Here is a 16,650-nt window from a genome sequence, read left to right as displayed (position 1 = left end):
GCCACGATAGCCACTCATCCAGATATTGCCTTTGCAGTTGGTGTTGTGGCACGTTATATGGCTACACCAGGAAAGACGCATTGGGATGCCGTGAAGGGTATCATGGGATACCTAAAGGGCACAACAGATATGTGTATTTGCTATGGTAGCCCCAGGATACAGGAGCTGTGGGGTACACAGACTTTGATTATGCAGGACATGTAGATAGTAGGAAGTCCACTTCTGGCTATGTATTCACCTATGCTGGAGGTGATGTCTCTTGGATATCTAGGGTTTAGAAGTGTATGGCTCTATTTGAGGTCGAGTATGTTGTAGCCATCAAGGCCTGTAAGGAGGCTATATGGTTAGGTCGTTTGGTTCATGACCTTGGGATTGATGCTATACCTACGCTGCATTCGGGTTCTATGAGTGCTATTTAGCTAGCCAAGAATCCGGCCTTCCATGCGAAGACAAAACACATTGAGGTGAGGTATCACTTCATACGTGGGGTCGTGGAGGGGAGGACAGGTCTTTTGACCTTGTTAAGATCTCCACTGACAAAAATCCTGCAAATCTGCTCACGAAAAGCCTCACTACTGAGCGCTTTGCCTTCCTCAAGATATATACTTCTCAAATTAATTTACAATGCCAAATGGTGACATTCTAACGAAGTGAGAATTAATACATGAAGAATTTGAGTAAGATGAATATGCATAGACTATAAGGGGTAGGCCTATTACCTAAAAATTGAGTAAGAACTAAAATGATGTTCTTAAGTTGCAAGTAATATTTTTGGCCTAATTTCTAGTTATCTTGCTAGATTCCATGAGTATCCAAACATTCAAATGAGGAAGTGCAGTTACTCAATTTGCTTAGGGGAGTTCTTCTTGCATGTAAGGAAAAATGTTGAAAGAGTCCCTCAAATTTATAAACATGGGGATTACACGTGGAAGATATACCTTCTTCCTTTCTTAAATGAAGGTGTACTACCATAATTTATGTTAGAACCTTGGTGGAGGATTGGTTAGGATAGAGGAGAAGAGAAAAAGGAAGAAGAGTCTAGAGAGAAGTACTAAGGAATTATTTGATTGAGTATATAGGAGCTTAGAGGAGATGTTTAACATACTAAGAGTGTACAAATGAGAGGTATCATATCATACATCTTTCTTTTTGAAAAAGGAAATAAGAAAACATATAAGTGGTAAAAGAAACATATTTATCCAAATAGGATAAAAGAGTATGTAAGCACTAACAACATTTTAATTAAAAGAGGGCATAATAACCACTTGCTATGAATAAAAAATGAGCAACATTATACTTCTTTTCTCGAAAAAGAAAGAAAACATGCTATCTATTAGAGGGAATATTTTAGGTTAACTTATTCAAAGTGAGATAGAAAAACAATATGCATATATGTATTACGATAGTTATGATTCAAAACTTCTTCAATAGAAAGACAAATGAGGAAGTACTTGTTAAGGTACCAATATGTAACAAACACACTATGACAATTACTATTAAGAACTTATGCTAGTTAAAGAAAAATTACAAAAAGAAATAGGGAGTAATAGTTAATATGATGGGATTGAAGGGATTCTATCAGACAAAGAGAGATATGTGTGAGAGTGCATGCATGTCAACATGATTGTGAGAGTGTGTGAACATAATGAGATTGAAGGGATTCTATTAGAAAATGAGAGATGCGTGTGAGAGTGCCATGTATGTCAACATGATTGTGAGAGTGTGTGAACATGATGAGATTGAAGGGATTCTATCAGACAAAGAGAGACGTGTGAGAGAGTATATGTATGCCAATGTGACTGTGAGAGTGTGTGAACATGCTGTGTGGAATAATAAAAAGCATAAATTGAAGTGATTATGGGAGATAATGTGTTTGATAGAATGGGATGAAGAGTAGAGTACTAGTACAATGATATTTGGAAGGATTAGGTTGAGTTGGTAACTTTAAAAAAAAAGAGCTATATGGTATGCTAACTAGTATAATGAGTGATTGCAGTAGTGATCATCATTAGTTCTGCTAATTAGCTAAAAGGTGGAGCAGAAGGTGGAAACACGAGTGGAAGCTAGAAGGGAGAAAGAGCTATGGAGATTCAAGCAAGAAGAGAGAGATTGATATGTGGAAACTCCAATAGTCACAATGTGCGACATGCTCTCCCTTATTCTATTGCTACTAAAAGAATAAAGAATGAAGTGATAATGATGGGTGCCTACCACTTGTAGTGTACAAGTGTGTAGATATAGTATACAAGTAAATGTAGGTGGTTAGATAGGAGAAAAGTACAACACGTATACAATAGGATGAGAAAAGACTTCATCTCATCCTACGCCCATCATCTTCCTAAGGAGGCATATTGTTCCACGAGGAGACTTTTAGCAAGTAGATCTGTAGGATTCGTATCCATATCGTATCCATAGGAATCTTGAGAAACTCAATGGACTTGTTCTCTACCACCTCTCTGATGAAGTGATAGCACACCTCAATGTGCTTATTCTTTGGATGGAAGACTTAATTATAGGCCAACTAAATGGCACTCATCAAATTTGAACATAGTGTAAAAGTCATAGTTATACCAAGATCTACAACTAGATGGCCTAACCATAGGCCCTCTTTGCAAGCTTTTATGTGGCTGCAATGTACTTAGCCTTGGTAGTAAACAAGACCATGCATTTTTACTTCGAAATCCAAGAGATTGCACCTCTAATAAGGTAAAGACATACCCATAGGTGTACTTCTTGTTGTCTACATTTTGTGCATAATTTGAGTCAATATAGCCCACCATGACTCCTATACCCTAGACACTATACCAAATGCACATATCTATAGTGCCTTTAAGGTATCTCATGATATCCTTCACGATGTCCCAATGTCACTAGCTAGGTGTAGCCATATAATGTGCTACAACTCCCACTACAAATGTTATGTTAGGTCAAGTGGTGATCATGCCAGCATATATAAAATTCTCCATTGTAGATGCATACAAAACCTTAGCCATCTTGGCCCTTTCATCATTTGATTAAGAACAATCTCCTAACTAACCTTCACATGAGAAGGTAGTGGATAGCCAATAAGCTTACCATCCTACATATAGAATCACTCGAGGACTTAGTGAATGTACTTCTTTTGGGATAAGTAGAGAAGTACCTTAGAGCGATTGCTCGTAATGCACATACAAAGCATGTGTGAGGCCTGCCCCATGTCCTTTATCTCAAAGCTCTTCTCTTGCCAAGTCTTTAAAACATCCAGCTTAACATGACTACTCTTAGCAATAAACATATCATCAACATAAGGCTACCAAGATAATAAGGTTACCATCATGGACCTTCTTTGCGTATAAACACGAATGCATATCGCTGCAGGAATATCCCTGTGAATGCATGAAAGCATTGAACTTTTGGTACCATTCCCTAAGTGCCTGCTTAAGTCCACAAAGATTCTTTTTCAATTTGCACCCTAAGTGTTTCCTATTTTTTTCCACGAAGCCCTTAGACTACTCCATATAAATATCCTCTTGCAAGTCTCCACGTAGAGAAGCCATCTTAGCATCCATCTAATAAAGATCCAACTCCAATATAACAACCAAGGACATCTTGACCATGGGAGAGAAGATCTTGTCAAAATCAACTCTCTTTTTCTGCTTAAGATCATGAGTAACCAATTTGACCTTATATACAGGCTTTGAGTGACAACGGATACTCTTCAACTTATACATCTACATGTATGGCAATGCAAACTTTCCATCATGCAAAGAAACTAGGTCCCATGTATGTTTATTTTGTAGCAAATCAAGCTTAGATTGCATAGCCCTCTCCCAGGAATGAGAATCGCCTCTATGCATAGCCTCCTTCGTAGGTAAGTGGCTCGGCAGAGTTTGTCACCATGACATAAATCATAGAGGGCTCATAGTGATCATGAGGACATGAAGCTCTAGTGGAGCATCTCAAAATTGGCTATGGGGCTTGTATGGCCTATCCTCTCCGTCCAACATCCTAATCCTATACAATAGGTAAATCCTAGGCCATTACATCATCAACAATTGTAGCAGGATGCCTCACTAGGGCTTGCTATATGGTAACAAGAGCCTCTTCTTGAAACATCACTTGTGTACCTCAATCACCTACTTGGGCCTCATACACATCTTTTCCTCATGAAAAAAACATCATGGCTGTGGATAATCTTTTGAGCATGCAAATCCCAAAGATAATAGCCCATCTCATTTCCATCACCATATCCAAGAAAGATGTATTTGACGGACTTTGGATCCAACTTATTACACTTGTCTTTGGGAATATGGTAGAAAGCCTCACATCCAAAGGCTCGCAAGTGTACATATGAGGGAGGTTTACTAGACCATACCTCCTCTATGACTCTATGACAAAGAGCAGCGCATGTGGATCTATGAATGAGATGCACGAATAATAACTACCTTAGTACATCAATGTTGAAGTAAGCTTGTTGACTAAGCATATTATGGGCTCTTTCCCAAATAGTCATGTTCATGTGCTCTACAACACCATTTTCGAGCGGGTAAGGTGTATGGGCCAATCAATAGACGCTTAATATCCCTTTTCTCACAAAGATACTCAAAAGACTTAGAAATGTATTCACACTTATTGTTAGATTGGAGGCATTTCAGCCTATATCTAGAGTAGTTTTCAAAATTGTGGCAAGAAAGTATTAAAACATAGGTAAATCATTCAATTTATACTTAATGGGATGGGCCCAAACCTTATGTGAATAATCATCTTTGAAAGTATTTCATGCCACCAAAGGATGAACAAGGCATGGGATCGCAAACATTTGAATGCTCACTCACATGCATAGAACAAGACTTCTTATGCGAGTTATGAGTCTGCCTGCCATACAAACAATGCACATAAATCAAAACAAGAATAATTCAAGGCTAGAAGATATTGCAAATGGGTCAATAATTTCATTCATTTCAAAGACATGTACCCAAGGTGACAATTCCATAAAGATACATGTGGAAGATTGGCCCTAGCCAAAGCATGGCCCATAGACCCAAAAACAACAAGCAAAGGCTAAAGGCTACAACCTTGACACCTCTAGCAAAAACAAGATTGCATGGGTGATCTTCTATGAAGAATCACCAAAAGATACATGATACATGTCATCATCCAACAGTTCAACTTAAATAAGGCTTTTTGTCTAAGTCGGGACATGACGTACATCATGAAGCACAAAAGGAGCATCGATACCAAACTACAATCTAACATTACCTATGCCAATGATATCCCATGTAGTGTCATCTCCCAATCTAATAGGACTCATAACAAACTAAAATCTAACATCACCTATCCCAATGATGTCCCATGTAGTGTCATCTTCCAATCTAATAGGACTCATGACACTATGGTAGCTATAAAACCAAGGGTGATGTAGGGTAACATGAAATGAAGCCTCCAAATCAAGAAGCCAACACTGAGATTAAGTAGAGGGTGCATTAGCCAAATAAGTAGTATCAACAGATAAAGCATTAAGAGCGTAAATCATCGAAACTATACTCCAAGATATTTATCTCTTGTATCTTCATATACTAGACTTAGGTACAATCTCAGTGGACTTTTCATTTTCCTATACTTTTTCGTTGCCTTCTCATTGTGGTTATCATTGTAAATTTTATGGCATTGTAGCCTAATGTGACCCTACGGTCCATAATAATGACATGTCAAAGAGGGCTCACAATTGTGGGAATTATTGCCCTAATTGGGTGATGACTCTCTACTATGTTTATTTATCTTGTTTATCATTTCTACCTCTAACTATAAGTGCATGAGAAGTGCGGGCTATATCAATATTCTTATGCTTTACTTATTTTGTAAGTAAAGCACTCTCTACATCATTATATTTTAAACCATCCTTAGGAGGGTTAGCACTCATAGTAGTATGAAATGTATCCCATGACTTTGGTAGTGTGACAAGTAAGGACAAACACTTTATGCTATCCTCAAACTTTATGCCTTAAGAGATAAGATGGCTGAAAATAGAATGAAACTCATTCAAATGGGTAGACATAGGGGTGTTCTCCTTCATATGAAGGTCCACAAGCTTTTTCAACCAATATAATTGAGATGTAGGGCTCTGGTATTATAAAGATCGCATATCTTCTTCCATTAATCATATGCACCACTAGCAATAGAGATAACATTGAAATACACCTGCTTAGACAAAGAGAGTATGATTATTGACTCGCATAACTCATCTATTTCATCCCGATCTTCTCTATCCCAAATTTTTTGGCTTTATACCCTTGGCTTTTAATGGCTTAATCTACTTCTTCCAGTACTTGCCATATTTTCATCTTCTAGTATTGGAAATTGTTGCCACCTAGCTTTTTGATATTGAAAATAGCATTATTGACTGATGCATTGGAAGCACTTTCTATTATGACTACAAAGTACAAGAGTATAGACTGTTGTAATTACAACAAAACATCCCCAAAACTAAGCAAAAAGGGTGGGCAAGAGGTGAAGAATAGCACAATATATAGCTATCCACAAATAGTATGTTGTGGAGTGCTCAAACAAGGTATTTGCACTCAAAAAAAAAAACCTCATAAACAATATTCAGTATTGATGCCCACAAAATTGTAGTAAATGACACATACATTAGTGGAAAAATGACCAACAAAGTAAGCTCCCATTGCTACAAATATCTGAGTAGCAATCCAAGATATATAGAATGCAACTAGCAATGCAACAACCAAGTGTGGAGATTTGTCAAATCATATGGAGTGTTAAATACATAGATGCATACAACCAATGCATGTCAAGCATCCACCACTAAAAATCTACTAACAATGATAGGTACAAGTCATCCAAATGCTCAAGAGCAAAGCAACCCACAAGAGTTAGTATCTGCAAGAATAGTGTATGTGTATATCAAGTACATGAGCAAGAGACTCCTACTATCTCTATAAAACCAAGCTCTACAAGGAAAAATACAAATGTCTTCCCACCAAAAGTGAATTTGGGATATCCAAGAGCCAAGTCCAATACATAATATTCATAACATCTAGGAAACCAAGATACATGATAAGTACATTTGGGAGTATATACATCCAACATGTCTTCAACCTGCAAGTAAAGAATCACTAAAGCGAATGTCCAAAGCCCAAATACATCCAATGGAGCTCAAGTGCATCATAAGCTATCCATACACATGCATTAATACCAAGCATCCATGTAAGCATGTAGAGTACCTGAAGCACTCATAGTAATTTAAAGCATAGACTTACAACCTATAAGCTTGCTAGTTATTGTGTAATACAGCAATAAATCTTCAATGAATAGAAGAAAAGTATGAATTTCATGAGAAAGCCTAGGTGAGAAGAGAAAAATGATAGTTTTTTATGTTAGACAGACTAATTTTATGGATAAGAAGCAAGATATTACATTGGGTTATAGTAATACCAGGAGGAGGAAGAACAAATTTAGGAATAGGATTGCTAAAAAATGAATCTAGGATAATTGACATGTGTATATGGTCATCAAGAAGGAAATACAAAAAGCATGATGGTATATTAATATAGATAAAAGAGTAACAGATAGCTTTTGCAATCATACTTTATGTAGTATTGAAGGAGGAATCCATCAAATGGTAGGGAATAAGGCGATGAGAGATCTATAATCAAAGAATACTTTTCATCAAAGGCTATAAGATCGATTATATTTAAGAAAATCAAAATGACCCTAATCTTGTGATAGAAAATGAACTATTGAGGATGTGGGAGGAGGGGTTAAGGTATGATTCAAATGCAAGGAGCATCAAGCTAAATCTTGATTGGATCACAATATAGTGAGCGAGATTGCACATTCCATAATATATCCAAGAAGAGAGATAAGGAGAGCCAATATGGAGAGGGAGGGCATGCATTTCATTCATAAGAGGTTTGAAGTACATTTCTCATCTTAGTCATTGCATAGGGGAAATTATGCTCATATGCAATTAAAAAGGAGAATGATCGTGAGGGGTATCCATTTTTATAGTAAGGTGTGTACCCCTTTTTTGAATGGAAAACCCTAAAAGAGGGATCCAAATCCATTTCTCTATATTCTTGTTTTTAGAAAAAATACTTTTTTATTTTTGATACACCACATCTTGGTCTTAGTAGACAAATGCTGACCCTCAAATAAACAAAGGTGGAAAATCCGAAAAAGTTGAAGCAGAAGACAAGGCCAAGGCGAAAGTGAAACGAAAGACGAAGGCATGCCAAGAAAGATCTAGAAACACAAGAAGCACAGAAAAGTCCTAAATAAGGGAAAAAGGCGTACAAGGAAAATCGCAAGTCAATACTTTTGTAAAAGAGCACAAGCGCATCACGATTTAATTTAAGGAGCGTCGGGCTCCCACCTGTGCAATTTGTAAATGTAGACGGGCGGTGGAAAGGAAGCTAGGAAGATAGAAGGACAATAGGGAAAAGGGCCTAGGCCACGGCCGGCCATGTAAAAAAGGAGATAAGGGGATGACTGCCCAAAAGGGATTTAGGGTTTTGTATATAAAGTTGAAAAGTGAATGAGAAGCTCATTCTTGTGTGTGGCCAAAAGTGGCTCTCCTCTTCTTCTTCTTCTTCTTCTTCTTCTTGCTTGCTTGAGCTTGTGCTTGAGAGAGGGAGTGTGAGAGTGTGAGGGAGTGAGTGTGTGAGGGTGAGGGACCGGGGAGGAGAAGCTCTCCATCTTTTCCTCTCTTCTTCTCTTCTCTTCTCTTGTCTTGCTCGCAGTGATGGAGCATGGAGCGTGGAGCTTGCTTGAAGCTTGCACTTGAATCGTGGAGCTACCGGAGTGCGCGAGAAAGGAGATAACTCGATTGGCATAGAGGTAAGATCACTACACCCGTAGATATGGATGGGACGTCGGCTATGTGAGAGGTAGCCATTAGTGCTCAGCTTGGAACACTTGAAACAATAAGCGGTCCGTGGGTCTTGGCAGTTGAGCGAAAGCTTCTACATTTTGGTTTCGTTGCCGGGACCAATGGATTCAAGCCTTGAGCGCTTGCGCGCTTCGAATCGAGCATTGAAGTAGGGTTTTCCCTGAACCGGTGCTTGAGATAGATAGGTAGGAAGCGAGGTAGTTTGAAGAGGTATTCGATCTCCTTAGCAAGTAGGTTTTTGTTTTGGACTTGGGAAAGCATGATGGAGTAGTGTATGCATTTTTCTTATAATTTTTTCTTGCATTTAGGAAGGATAGGAGCAAAACATTGGAGCAAACAGTAGAGTTTTCTGTTGTTGTATAACATGCTAAAACATGGAAATATGGGCACAGATTCAGATTTCTGACTGGAAGAGTATGAGGGATTAATTTCTGAGGTTACAGCAGGCTGGAATGGGGCAATAAGAGGCCCAAGGAACCAGGAAAGACCACATTTGACATCTTGCCTTCTGAGAAGAGAGTGAGCTTGAGAGCCAGGGAGAGAGCAAGAGAGAGAGAGAGACAGCAGCAGGGAGACCCTTGAAGTGTCGATCGATTCGAGCGCCATAGTGATTCCAGGTAAGTTTGGCATTTCCTTGTATTGCTTTGCATCTATTTGGAAGGCACGACCCGATTCCGTGGAGTAGGCGTTGACCTTGAGGCATCGTGCGCAACCCGCGGGCCATCGTCCGCGCCGTCGGACCAGTTCGTCCGAGTCCCAGAATAGGACTGCCTGACTTCTGGAGTTGGACCGTCCGACTTCGAAAATCAGACCACTTTTCCGATCTGATTCCCAGAATCGGACCACCTTTGCCTGTTTGATCGGATGTCCAATTTTGAAAATCAGACACTCGGACCCTGGAAATTAAACACAAGGAATCGGACGGCTCAAAATCAAACGCCGATCAAAATCGGATGTCCGATTCCGAAAATCGGACGTGACCAAAATCAGACCACTGGACCGATCGGACCAACCCAAAATCATACGTCCGATTCTGATAATTGGACTCCTGAAAATCGGACATCTAAGAATTGGACAGAAAACAGTCAAAATCGGACAGGTATCTAGAACACAAATTTTGACGCATCTAAACCCCGAAATTGACCCCAAAGGCTACGCAGAGCTAAAGGCACATCACAGATCCATCATTGGGCTGAAACTTAGAGCAAGTAGTTCAAATTTGGGCTATAAACAGTCCTCCAAATTGCGCTTGGCGTTTACCGTGACAGGTCCTATGGATTAGGTGCTAGTATAGTAATGGCTCTACACAAGCATAGATCTTCACTTACGAAGTAGCAAACAAAAGCCCACACCCAAACAAAGACAAAAAGAGACCCTAGAACCTCAAAAGCCAATCTAGCCAAAGGCAAAAAGGCCACACCACGAGAACACAAAGACATTGTGTTCAGATCGTGTCTAGTCAGAGCAAAATGCAACATCAGCAAGCTACAAATGCAAAGATGACTAGACATGACACTCTTGACGAGAGATGTACCTTGAGCAGCACTGCACAGACGATCCAAGACATCGGTGGAGAATCCACATCTAGTCGTGCAGTTGGGGACTCAAGGGCATTTGTCAGAAGGCTTAAATTTACAAGCCAAGACCCGGAAGATGAAGACATAGTACCACCTGCTTATCTTAGGGTCAAACTCACAGTGGAAAGAGAGCATACTATCGATGCTATGATTGATGAAGGAGCATATTTTAATATCTTGACCTATGAATCATGGACCCTACTAGGCCAACCAAAGATCACACCGACTAATGCAACTCTTAGCCCTTATGGGGGACACCCACAAGCACTCATAGGGAAGTGCAAAATCCTTGCGACAATTGAAACTGAAAGCTTGCCTATCCTATTTCATGTTCATCCAAATAGTGTTAATTACGAGAAGGAAACCCTCCTAGGAAGACCCTTCAAAAGGGCAACCAAGTGTGAGGCCGACTATGTAGCACAGAGGATACACTTGACACTACCGGGTGTTAGGATAGTCACTACCTTTAGCAAGGGTGACCTCAGCAAACCTCGATGGAAGGGTAAGGAGGGTGCTGACATAACAGTCAGGCCTGATAACGAGAGCAAGGACTTGTTGGAAGGGTTGATACAAGCACAGGTCGAACAACGTGAACCAATAAGTGAGGCCATGCCTGAAACAAGAAGGTCAAGAGACAATGCCAAGGATGGGCTTTGGACTTACAAATATCGTAGAAGGCCCCAAAAGAAGCCCAAGCCTTATAGATGAAGGCATCGTTAGAGGGTTAGCATAACACCACGATGGATACCCAAAGCATTGCTACGTACTCAAGGGTATTACGTAGGTAATCGATGGATTTGGGTGCCAAAACCCCTTGCTAAACCTTCCTTGTCGACTGAAGGCCAGATCATATCAAGAGCAAAGAAGCGTAGGAGGAGATCTAAACGAAAAACCAAGTCTCGAGTCAACAACAGTGGAGTGATTGAGCCCCTCATGGTCGAAATTAGGAAACCAAACAGGACCAATCGGAGGGTAGATCCTCAGCTTAGCGTGCTTGACAAGCAGATATCAGATGTAATCTTTGAGGATACGCAAAAGCCACTAGTGCCCAAGGAGCTTTTGGTTCCCCAAGAGGATAGCAAGCATCATAGGCACAACATTGCTCATGGCAAGGTTAAATGCTCAACAAAGCAGATAGCAAAATCATCTAGCAGCCACGAGCAAATCTCCCAGCCAGTGTTAAAGCCACTTAGGAGTCCCAAGTCTCCTACACCCTCTTCTCCTAAACAGACACAGGAAGCACAATAGTCGTCAAGTGTGGCTACTTAATCCCAATCTCTACCTACATCAGAGCTTCCAAAGGTCCAAGAGATAGGACATGACACCACCCTTAGCTCTCAACTTAAGGATATGCCAGTGCAATCCACCATGGCTAGCTCAACTGATACTCGATCTACGCAAGTGAATGCTCTAAGGGCAAAAAAAGACACAACCACTTCCAATGGACCTAAGGACTTGACACCGTAATCCACCAATAGTAGCAAGTCCACTGAACTCACTGCTACTACTTCCAATCAGGGATCACAACAGTCACAGCCCTTGGCCGTGACAATGCCCCTCGCATAACATGTCCTTAGTAGTTTACTTGTGGAGGAGGTGTCGCAACCAACTTCATTGACAACTCCAACACTTCCAAAGCGCCTAAAGTCTAGGCTGGAGGAGTTAAACAGAAGGGAAGAGCTAGACTCTCCAAAAAGGGAGGCAGTTATACCCTCACAACCTAGCGAGGCTATTCAGCAGGCCACGACTATGTCCCATAAGAACACAGTAGAGAAAGAGAATGCTGAGGCCCAACCAAGCACATCAACGGTTGACCTGGTCCAGGGTCCTGAGTCGTTGAGAGATGCGCCTTCACTGACCAAGAAAAAGAGGAGAAAACAACGAAAATAAGAGTAGTTACAGGTGGTTGTGGACCCCAAGAACATTGAGACCAAGAGCATTGGAGAGCTGAGGAATAAAGCATCGGGTCCATCCACTAATGACCCCATTGATACCTCTCCTAGTAGCGGTGAAACCTCAGACTCATCCGTGTGCTCTGAAAAATCAAAGCAGCCGTTACCATCAATGGCTGCTTACAACACTCAATCCACCGACAACAGAACTCGCATTGACCAATCAAGAGTGGATACAACGCTGTCACAACATGGTGACAAATCTATGCCAGTCACATCCAAGGAGAACCATGACGCAATGACAAAGCCTCAGGAGAAACACGGAAACCCCAAGAGCATAAGAAATCCTAGCGTTGACCAATCTTGCTCGTCTAGGCCTGAGCCCCCAGCTATGCTAAAGCCTAGGCAAACTCCTAGAACCTTGCATGAGATAGCAACCGAGCAAGCCCTCGTTGAACATAGAAGTGTCGCAGAATGCTTAACCGAGTTGGATGCTAAGCTCAAAGTGTTCGCACGTGTCTATGTCCTAGCAAACATGGGCGCATTCCCTAAAGATCAGCTTGAAGAATACTTGCCATTTCCCTTATCCTAGGAAGAGCAAGAACATCTTGATGAGCACTATAACAGGCTCCTGTATGAACGCATGCGACTCATCTCTGACGAGGAAGCCGACGAACTACGCTTAACTGTAACATTCAATGATGTGCTCTGCCAACCAAACCTCTTAGAGATAGAGCAACTAAAGCGACAATTAGAGGGTCGAAGTCAATTCGAACAACGTTGGTGTGAAAACCGTGTTGCAACGGCCGAGTTAGGAGCCTAGATCATGACAGTCTCAGAGGAGCGATTGGCCAAATGGCGGTCTCAAAGAGACCCAACCTATGCGGCACCAACTTCCTTTCGAGACTGCCATTCGGGGTACGGACTTAGCTGAAGCTAGCCAAGAGAACTCTTAGTCTGATAATGTTCTCACTGAGGAGGAGTTACATGTTGCCAGTAGACTCGGACAAGGTTCCATGCTACTCGATGTTGCAAAATATCTATCGGTATTGAGTAAGCTGCCATGAGTATTGGATGCATGTGCCACACTCCAATACAATCTGAAGTTCTACAATTGGCTTTTATCCTCGTGAAGTGACATGGATTCGTAAATACATACATAAATAAATAATGAATTTTGTGACCCTATATAGACAATATCAACACACACAAGCAATGAAAGTCAAGTGCAGGGAGAAGAGTTGGGTTTGACAGGCTAAGCTCCTCAGGTCCTCCTCTCACCACACATTTAGAAGTTATGTGACCATTTCCGCCTCCAAGGGGAGGGCATGCAATCCTCATTACCGACATAGGAAGCCTTGACCAACATCTCTCATGGTGTAGATAGGGTACCGTTCCTTTCTATAAACCTTTCCCCCTTTCCGGTCTATCCTTCCAAGGATGAGCCCTGCCCCACTCCATGACAACCAGTCCACACAACTTAGCATGAGCCAAGATCTGCTAATGGCTGGAGGCCAAATGAACATAATCATGGGGGTTATCCCTCTACAACAAACATTGCATGCCTCACCTCTCCCTTTCCCGTCATGTGCACTTGATAACCCACTGTATAATCCCTTCCATGTGAACAGTCTTATCATGCCTCAAGGCCTAATCCTTGGTTCGCATATTGCAGGTTCCCCTACGGTAGTCAACATGAAGCACCCAATGCAGCTAGCTTGCAAGGATGCTATTCGCCGTTGAAGGGAGCATGCAACACAAGAGCCCCCACCAAAATGCTACGTGTCTACTCTAAAGAGGTACGCACCAAAAAGAGGCCCTAAACCACACTACCCAGGACATAGGCCAAAAACCCCCCAAGCCAAGAGGACGAGGGCTCAAGGGAGCACACGGGGTGTGGCAACACCAGTCGTGTAGGCCCACACCAGACGCTCGGGCACCAGGTGCTCGAAAGAGGAGAGGGCAGCTCAAGACAAGCAAGAATTTGATGCATTGTTCAAATGCATTTTGGAAACAGTTGCGGCCAGGGACTACACCATCCGAGTCCCAGCCAACATTTTCCCTGCCAGCCTCATAGGAGCCCCTCACCAGCACAGCTTCAATCGCCTGACCACCCAGACTCGCCCCACCTCATATAAATAGAGTAGCCCCATATTGTATAAAGGGCTTATCAAATGCTACTTGGCCATGACTTTTTGTCTTTAAATGGTTAAAGTGCTGACATGTTCCCCGATTGTACAAACTTTTCATATTTGCGTTTAATATATTTCACATCTTTAGTAAAAGAAAAAGCTAATCAAGCACATGTGATAAGTATTTAAGTCAACACCATGGAATTTAGATAAGTGATGTTTCCTTGCGTTCCATTGGTTTATTATAGTTGCAGCATATGCCGTGCATGTACTCTTATGAAGTGACAAGTGGATGCAAGATGACTTAGGTCTTTGTGCGAAAGTGTTCAATGCCCAAGTCATCGCAAGTCCATCGACCCCACAAAGAGCCGCAACAAAGCCATGCTGCCGAAAGCAAAGATCACCCGTGCGAGTGCCCACGTTGCATGGGCCAAAGCATGATCTTAACCACTTCCTCTTTTTGGGTTACACTCTACGCCGGGCACTCATGGCAGATGTTACCCCAATTGTACCAACATCACATGTTCCAAAGAGGGTTGCAATATCTCAAGTGTATTTCCCCTCTCAACGACTGTTTCTCTAACAACGAGGCTAGGGCACAATCATCACTGTAATATCCATTTCCTGAGCCTTCGAAGCTTGATATTTTCCAACCCATTGAAAGGTTGATAGCCTCAACATATTGCAATGGTTGTACTCTGGCAAGTCCAAAAAAAAAAAGAGAAAAAAGAAATAAAGAAAGAAAAAAGAAAAAGAAAAAGAAAAAAAAGCACAAGAAAAAGAAAACAGAAAAGGAAAAGAAGAAGAAGAAGAAGAAGAAGAAGAAGATACGAAGCACCCACGATCACAGGCATAGCACCTAGGGGTCCTCAAATTAGGTACGTCCAGTGAACTTCGTCGGCTGGCTCCGTCCCTAGTCCCCTAGCCCCTTAGCATCACCCACAATTGTTCAGGGTACATCAAGGGCAGACATACCTAGGAAACTTGCCTCGCCTATGGTTAGACCTGTCACCCTTACCCATTCACATGATTCCCTCTTACACTTTGCCTTAATACCATTGCAATCAATTGTGGTAAGCACCGCACGAATGGCCATGAAAAGTACACCATTCTCATCAAGCAAGTCCAATAGCTCCCAGCTATTGGACTACAGAGAGTGCGGTGTCCTTGTGTTCAATTATGCTACGTCGTGCAGTCACAATGCAAAGGATGTCTCATACACCTTCATGTGTACTTCTTCTCAACATGGACAACTTTGCTTTATCCACACATTGTTACGAGAAACCAGCCCGCAGTCTTCTAACTACGTAATGTCTAAGTATGCACGAGCACTCACATAATATCCGCACCGAAATATATACATAGTTTGGGTCCTCAAGTGCAGGACAATACTCTCAGCTTGCTTAGAGTTCGACCTGTCTCCCAAACTAATTGAACTATGTCTTGTGCACGATAGAGAAGACTAGCACTACCCCTAGGGAGAGACCATCTATGAGAGGTTTTTAATTGCAGGTACTGAGGACTCCAACGGAAGTGTCGTTCACTCTTCATCGACACCCAACTCTGAACTCTTATCCTTTATCATCCTGCAAGCCCGCCAATAATCGTCATGTGCAGAAGCCCCAACAAACCAACACTTGTGCTAGCCATCAGTGCAATCCCCAACAAAGAAAAGCCCTACCACCAACTCCAACAACCCTACCACCAGCCACCTAGGCCACCAACGTGCCCCCAACGACCTTCCTCCATACCACCACCAACACTCCTCCATGGCAACCATCGATGTCCCTTTCACCCACGTCTTCAATGCATGCCAAAGCCTGCTACCTACGACGGTGAGTGCCATGGGACTGGCACTCGTCTAGGAGGGGGTAATGTTAACCCTCAAACAAACAAAGGTGAAAAATCTGGAAAAGCTGAAGCAGAAGACAAGGCCAAGGCGAAAGTGAAATGGAAGGCGAAAGTGCGCCAAGAAAAATCTAGAAATACAAGAAGCGCAGAAAAGTCCTAAATAAGAGAAAAAGGTGCACAAGGAAAAGTACAAGTCAATACTTTTGTAAAAGAGCACAAGCGCATCACGATTTAATTTAAGGAGCGCCGAGCTCTCACCCATGCAATTTGTAAATGTAGACGAGCGGTGGAAAGGAAGCTAGGAAGATAGA

This window comes from Lygodium microphyllum, chromosome 5, assembly GCF_053477565.2.
Source record: "Lygodium microphyllum isolate KBCC chromosome 5, Lygodium_microphyllum_v1.1.10, whole genome shotgun sequence".
NCBI lineage: Eukaryota > Viridiplantae > Streptophyta > Polypodiopsida > Schizaeales > Lygodiaceae > Lygodium > Lygodium microphyllum.
This window is presented reverse-complemented; position numbering follows the sequence as displayed.